Here is a 5,891-nt window from a genome sequence, read left to right as displayed (position 1 = left end):
AATATGCAGTTGGAATCAGGGGAACTCAAATTTAAACCACACAGATTTTATTTCCTATGCATTAGATTCGTAAACATTTAAGCCTTACAATATCAGGTGTTGGTAAGATGTTGAGTAATAGGGGTTGTTATTCTCTCCTGAGGGAAGCATAACTAACTGCAGTCACTTTTGAGAGCAATTTAGCAACATCTAATAATGGTAAATGCACATAATCTACAACCTAACAATTCTGCTTTTTATTTTTTATTTATTTATTTATTTTTAAGACCGGGTCTTGCTCTTGTCCTAGGCTGGAGGGCAATTGTCCAATCGTACTCCCAAGCTACAGTGCAGTGGTACAACCTTGACCTCCCAGACTCAAGCCATCCTCTCGCCTCAGCCTCCTAAGTAGGTGGTACTACAAGTGTGGACCACCAAGCTTGGCCAATTTTAAAAATTTTTTGTAGAGATGGGGTCTTGCTATGTTGCCCAGGCTGGTCTCGAACTCCTGGACTCAAGTGATCCTCCCATTTTGGTCTTTCAAAGTATTGGGATTACATGCATGAGCCACAGTGCCCAGCAGCATTCCACCTCTAGACACACACACATACACACATATACACATGAGTATTTAAAGAAAATATACACATTTTAGAGAAACTGTTACATGTATGAACAAACAAATATATACAAAAATATCCATAGTCAAATTGTTATTAGAAAAAATAAAAATAAACAATATTAACCCAGAGGATGGATAAATAAATACTGAGAATAATGATGAATTTTATGTGTCAACTTGACTGGGCAAAGAATGGCCAGATAGCTGGTAAAACATTACATCTTGGGTGTGTCTGTGAGGGTATTTCTGGAAGAGATTCAGTAGACTGAGTAAGAAGATGCCCTCGTGTCGGTCAGGCACGGTGGCTCACGCCTATAATCCCAGTACTTTGGAAGGCCAAGGCGGGCAGATTACCTGAGGTCGGAAGTTTGAGACCAGCCTGACCAACATGGAGAAACCCCGTCTTTACTAAAAATACAAAATTAGCCAGGCATGGTGGCACATGCCTGTAATCCCAGCTACTAGGGAGGCTGAGGCAGGAGAATCGCTTGAACCTGGGAGGCGGAGGTTTCAGTGAGCTGAGATCATGACATTGCACTCCAGCCTGGGCAACAAGAGTGAAACTCTGTCTCAAAAAAAAAAAAAAAAGATGCCCTCGTGCAACCCATTGAGGGCCTGAATAGAACAAAAAGACAATGTAAGGCTGGGCGCAGTGGGTCACACCTGTAATCCCAGCACTTTGGGAGGCTGAGGTGGGTGGATCACTTAGGCCAGGAGTTCAAGACCAGCCTGGCCAACATGGCGAAAACCCTTGTCTACTAAAAATACAAAAATTAGTTCGGTGTGGTGGTGCATGCCTGTGGTCCCAGCTACTTGAGAGACTGAGGCAGGAGAATCACTTGAACCCAGGAGGCGGAGGCTGCAGTGAGCTGAGGTCATACCACTACACTCCGTCCTGGACCACAGAGAGAGACTCCATCTCAAAAACAAAACAAAACTCCTTTAAAAAAAAAAAAAAAAAAAAAAAACCACAGTGGGAGGATGAAAAGGTAAATTTGCTTTCTGCTTGAGCTGGGACATCTGTCTTCAGCTCAGACTTCACTGCTCTTTATTCTCAGGCCTTCAGACTAAAACACCATTGATTCCCTTGGGTCTTAGGCCTTCGAGTTTGGACTAGAACAAATCCACCAGCTTTCCTGGGCCTTCAGCATGTAGATGGAAGATTGTCACTTAGTCTCCATAATTGTGTGAGTCAATGCCTCACGATAAATCTCTTTCTGTATTTGTATATATATCCTATCGGTTCTGTTCTCTGGTGAACCCTAACACACTGGGCATATTCATTAAGTGGAATATTATATAGTAATGAAAATGAAGTTACAATAGCCATGTAGTTCATGAACATCAATTATGCTCACAGGTTGAGTGAAAAAGTAGGTTGCAGAACAGTATACAATGATGTTGATTTATATATGCAAAACAATAGTGTTTATTGTTTAGGGATACATGCATAGGAAAAGCATGAAAATATGCATGGGAATTAATTACAAAGTTTAGGAAAGTGCGTCTCAGGGAGAGGAAGAAAAGGAATATGATTGGGGAGTGGTACAAAGGGAATATAAACTACATTTGTAACATTATTTCTTAAGCTGATTGCCATTAACAATTTCTAAGTTGAAATATTTCATAAAAAGTGAAATTCTACATGTTTGAGGACTTTTATCTAGTCAATCATGATAGCACTTCCTGAGAGCCCCCACTGTCTCTGAGCTGTTATTGCTGTAACAGAGCACCTGGAACCATTCACCCAACAGGTAGGGACTCTGCATATACTTGTTCAGGTTCTATGTTTATAAGAGTTCTCGGGTAAAGGGGTGATAGAAGGGAAGTCCAGCTTATCCACCAGTCAACAAGCCCTGTGTGCTCTGCACAAAGACACCAAGGCAAGCATCACTACGATAGGGTACTTTCTTCATGGCCCAAAAGCTCCATGCCACGTATACAGAGGGGTTGCAGCCCAGTTCTACTTTTTATCTAGCCTGTGGATGCTGCAAATTTACTTATCCCAAACCAGTGAAAACTTTTTTTTTTCTTTTTTTTTTTTTTTTTTTTTTTTTTTTTGAGACGGAGTCTCGCTCTGTCGCCCAGGCTGGAGTGCAGTGGCCGGATCTCAGCTCACTGCAAGCTCCACCTCCCGGGTTTATGCCATTCTCCTGCCTCAGCCTCCCGAGTAGCTGGGACTACAGGCGCCCGCCACCGCGCCCGGCTAGTTTTTTGTATTTTTTAGTAGAGACGGGGTTTCACCGCGTTAGCCAGGATGGTCTTGATCTCCTGACCTCGTGCTCCGCCCGTCTCAGCCTCCCAAAGTGCTGGGATTACAGTCTTGAGCCACCGCGACTGCGCCCGGCCAACCAGTGAAAACTTTAAGAGGAACCAGTCTGTAGATAGAGACCATATTATTTTTTGCTTGCCATCAATTTTTATTTGATTTATTTCAGTATCTTTTCAGTCCTTATGGTTTATTTAAGAGCTGATCATTTTTCTCTAGTTATCTGAGGTAGTATCTTAATCATTAGTTTTTTGTTTTTTGTCTTTATACTCTCTTGGGACATCTTATTCAAGAGATGGAGACTAATTTACCAATTTATCTTTAATGCAAAGCACACAAAATGTAGCAAATAAGAAATACAAACACTTTAATATATCGTATCTTTTCTGTTCCCTACCCAAGTCTTTTGTTCCTGATCTTTTATCTTCCTGGCTAAGCTGCAAATTTGAATCTTCCTTTCTTACATTTGTCATCTAATAGACAATAGGAATTTATTCTTTAGTAAAATCTGCATCTTTCCTTTTTTCAAAATCTGAAACTCTCCTTTCACCTAAGTTTTCAGCCATAAGACTTTATTATTTGAAGACAAAGAATAAAGTTCTCCAAGTGTGGTTCATGAATCACCTGTGTCACTTTCACTTGCTGTGCAAAAAAATGCTGGTTTCTGGGCCCCACTTAGGCCTACTAAATAATTCCCCATTTTTAATCAAGATTTGCATGTAAACCAGGCTCCATGGCTCCTGACTGTAATCCCAGCACTTTGGGAGGCTGAGGCAGGTGGATCACTTGCGGTAAGGAGTTCGAGACCAGCCTGGCCAACATGAGAAACCCTGTCTCTAGTAAAAAAAAAAAAAAAAAAAAAAAAGGTAGCTAAACACGGTGGTGGGCACCTGTAATCCCAGCTACTGGTGAGGCTGAGACAGGAGAATCACTTGAACCTGGGAGGTGGAGGTTGCAGTGAGCTAAACTGTGCCACTGGACACACTGAGACTCAGTCTCAAAAAAAAAAAAAGAGAGATCTTAAAGAACCGATTACAGAAACTAACTTTACAATTTCTTCCTTATTTCATTTGTTCATGAAATTTGCTAGAAAATAATGGAAATGATTTAGACGATGAAAGCCAACTTAGGGAAGGCTCCAAGAGCACCAGATTGGGAGCCAGGAGCCAGGAGCCCAGGAGCTGTTTCGCGACAATGATGGGCAGAACACACTCTCTTGAGAGCCTCAGATTTCTTATCTATAAAACCAGAGTTGTCTGGGGATCTTTAAGTTGTCTTTCAGCCCTACAGTGAGAGGAGGTATGTCATTCCTAAAACTTGAAATGAAGGCATATTAAACTCTCTAGCTTCTAGACATATTTACTGTATGTGACTTATGTGTCCAACCTGACATTATCTTTTAGATAAACTCCCAAATACAAAGATGATAGAAGTTTTTCATTTTAAACTTATAGGTCTGCATCAACCTGTTTCCATTGTTCTAAGTTTTATTTATATACGATGGCTAGTCAACTTTATATGATAATTATTTTTAAATCCTGCTTTTTTTGTTTTGTTTTGAGACGGAGTTCTGCTCTTGTTGCCCAGGCTGAGTGCAATGGCGCCATCTCCAGCTCACCGCAACCTCTGCCTCCCGGGTTCAAGCAATTCTCCTGCCTCAGCCTCCCGAGTAGCTGGGATTACAGGCATCTGCCACCACACCTGGCTAATTTTGTATTTTTAGTAGAGATGGGGTTTCTCCATGTTGGTCAGGGCGGTCTAGAACTCCCAACCTCAGGTGATCTGCCCACCTCGGCCTCCCAAAGTGCTGGGATTACAGGCGTGAGCCACTGGGCTTGGCCCGGCGAATCCTGCTTGTTTTAATGTATTCATTAAAAATGTCTCCATTATAGAGTAAAACAACGCCACAGCAGAGAGCAAGAAAGGAAGTACCCCTAAAGCAGTAGTTGGTACAGATAATGTGGGGTCCACAGATTCTGTGGGGTCTATTAGGCCACAGGGACTCAAAATCCAGCAGAGGAGGGAATGCTGATAATTACCTAACACCAATGTTGCTGCCGGCTTCTCAGCCGTAGTCACCTCCCACTCAGATGTTTTGGAAATTGTCCAGTGTTCAGAAACATCATTTTCTCCGACCTTTACAACATTCCTGTGTTTCAGGATTTTAAAGTGTGTGCGAAAGGAGTCTGATTTGCAGTCACCAAAAACACTAAATACAGAGAGAGGACTGGGGAGAATGAATTGCTAAGTAAGACTTAGCTACCAAATGCATATCAAGATAGGTGTAAAGATCCCAGGTGAAGTGACGCACTGGAGAGGGTACACTTTTAGCTTAGTGTATAGCTAAAATCCAAAGATGTGTGTCACATCGAGGGAAACTTCTTTCCTCCTCTTCAAAATCTTTTTTCCGTTTACAGAGCTCCAGACGTCCTCGCCCTTTGGAACAGCGGAGAGTCATTTGAAACTTAACTGAACGCTGGAGGGAAGTTCTACTTTCCAGGTCATCCAATTTAGGAGATCCAATTTCTGCGGAGGGAAGAAAAAGATGGCTGGGGGAGGGAAAAAATAGACCCCTTGTCCGCTTATCCTTCTACCTTCAATCCACAACCTGCCACACAAATCCAGCCAAGTCAGGGATTTTGCCTTGAACCACTACCACCACCACCACCACCACCACAACCACCAGCACCTTGTCACTCACACCCGAGAAACACGCCCCTCTGGTCCTACTCTTGGCCAATGGCGGCTCTCTTCTCTGCATACTAATGAGCTCGAGACCTCCCCGGGCCAATGGCGCTCCGGGAGAAGGGGTAGTTTTGCATGTACCTAAGTGATTTGCATAAGCCAGCGGCCGGGGGCTTGGGAACCAGAGCGTGCAACCCTAGAAGGGAAAAGGACGGGAAGAGATCCGCGGCGGGGAGAGAGCGAGCCAGAGTCTGGGCGTTTGTGCGAGAGCCGCGGCGGGGGCTGGGGCGAGTGGCCGGCATGGCTGAAGGCTGCGCTCTGCAACCTTGAAGAGCC

The 5,891-nt window shown here is 43.4% G+C and overlaps 1 long non-coding RNA gene across 1 annotated transcript in view; it reads right to left on the bottom strand.

Annotated features, from left to right (window-relative positions):
• Nucleotides 1-2,009: 2,009 nt before the first annotated feature.
• The window catches only part of LOC105528117, a 4,830-nt gene continuing 948 nt past the window's right edge, over nt 2,010-5,891 (bottom strand). The window contains exons 2-5 of the long non-coding RNA XR_001004314.1: nt 5,572-5,751; nt 4,910-5,396; nt 4,019-4,154; nt 2,010-2,466 (exon numbers count right to left, since the gene is read on the bottom strand). This is a non-coding gene — a long non-coding RNA (uncharacterized LOC105528117). The remainder of the gene's footprint in view (nt 2,467-4,018; nt 4,155-4,909; nt 5,397-5,571; nt 5,752-5,891) is intronic.

This window comes from Mandrillus leucophaeus, unplaced genomic scaffold, assembly GCF_000951045.1.
Source record: "Mandrillus leucophaeus isolate KB7577 unplaced genomic scaffold, Mleu.le_1.0 Scaffold700, whole genome shotgun sequence".
NCBI lineage: Eukaryota > Metazoa > Chordata > Mammalia > Primates > Cercopithecidae > Mandrillus > Mandrillus leucophaeus.
This window is presented reverse-complemented; position numbering and strand designations above follow the sequence as displayed.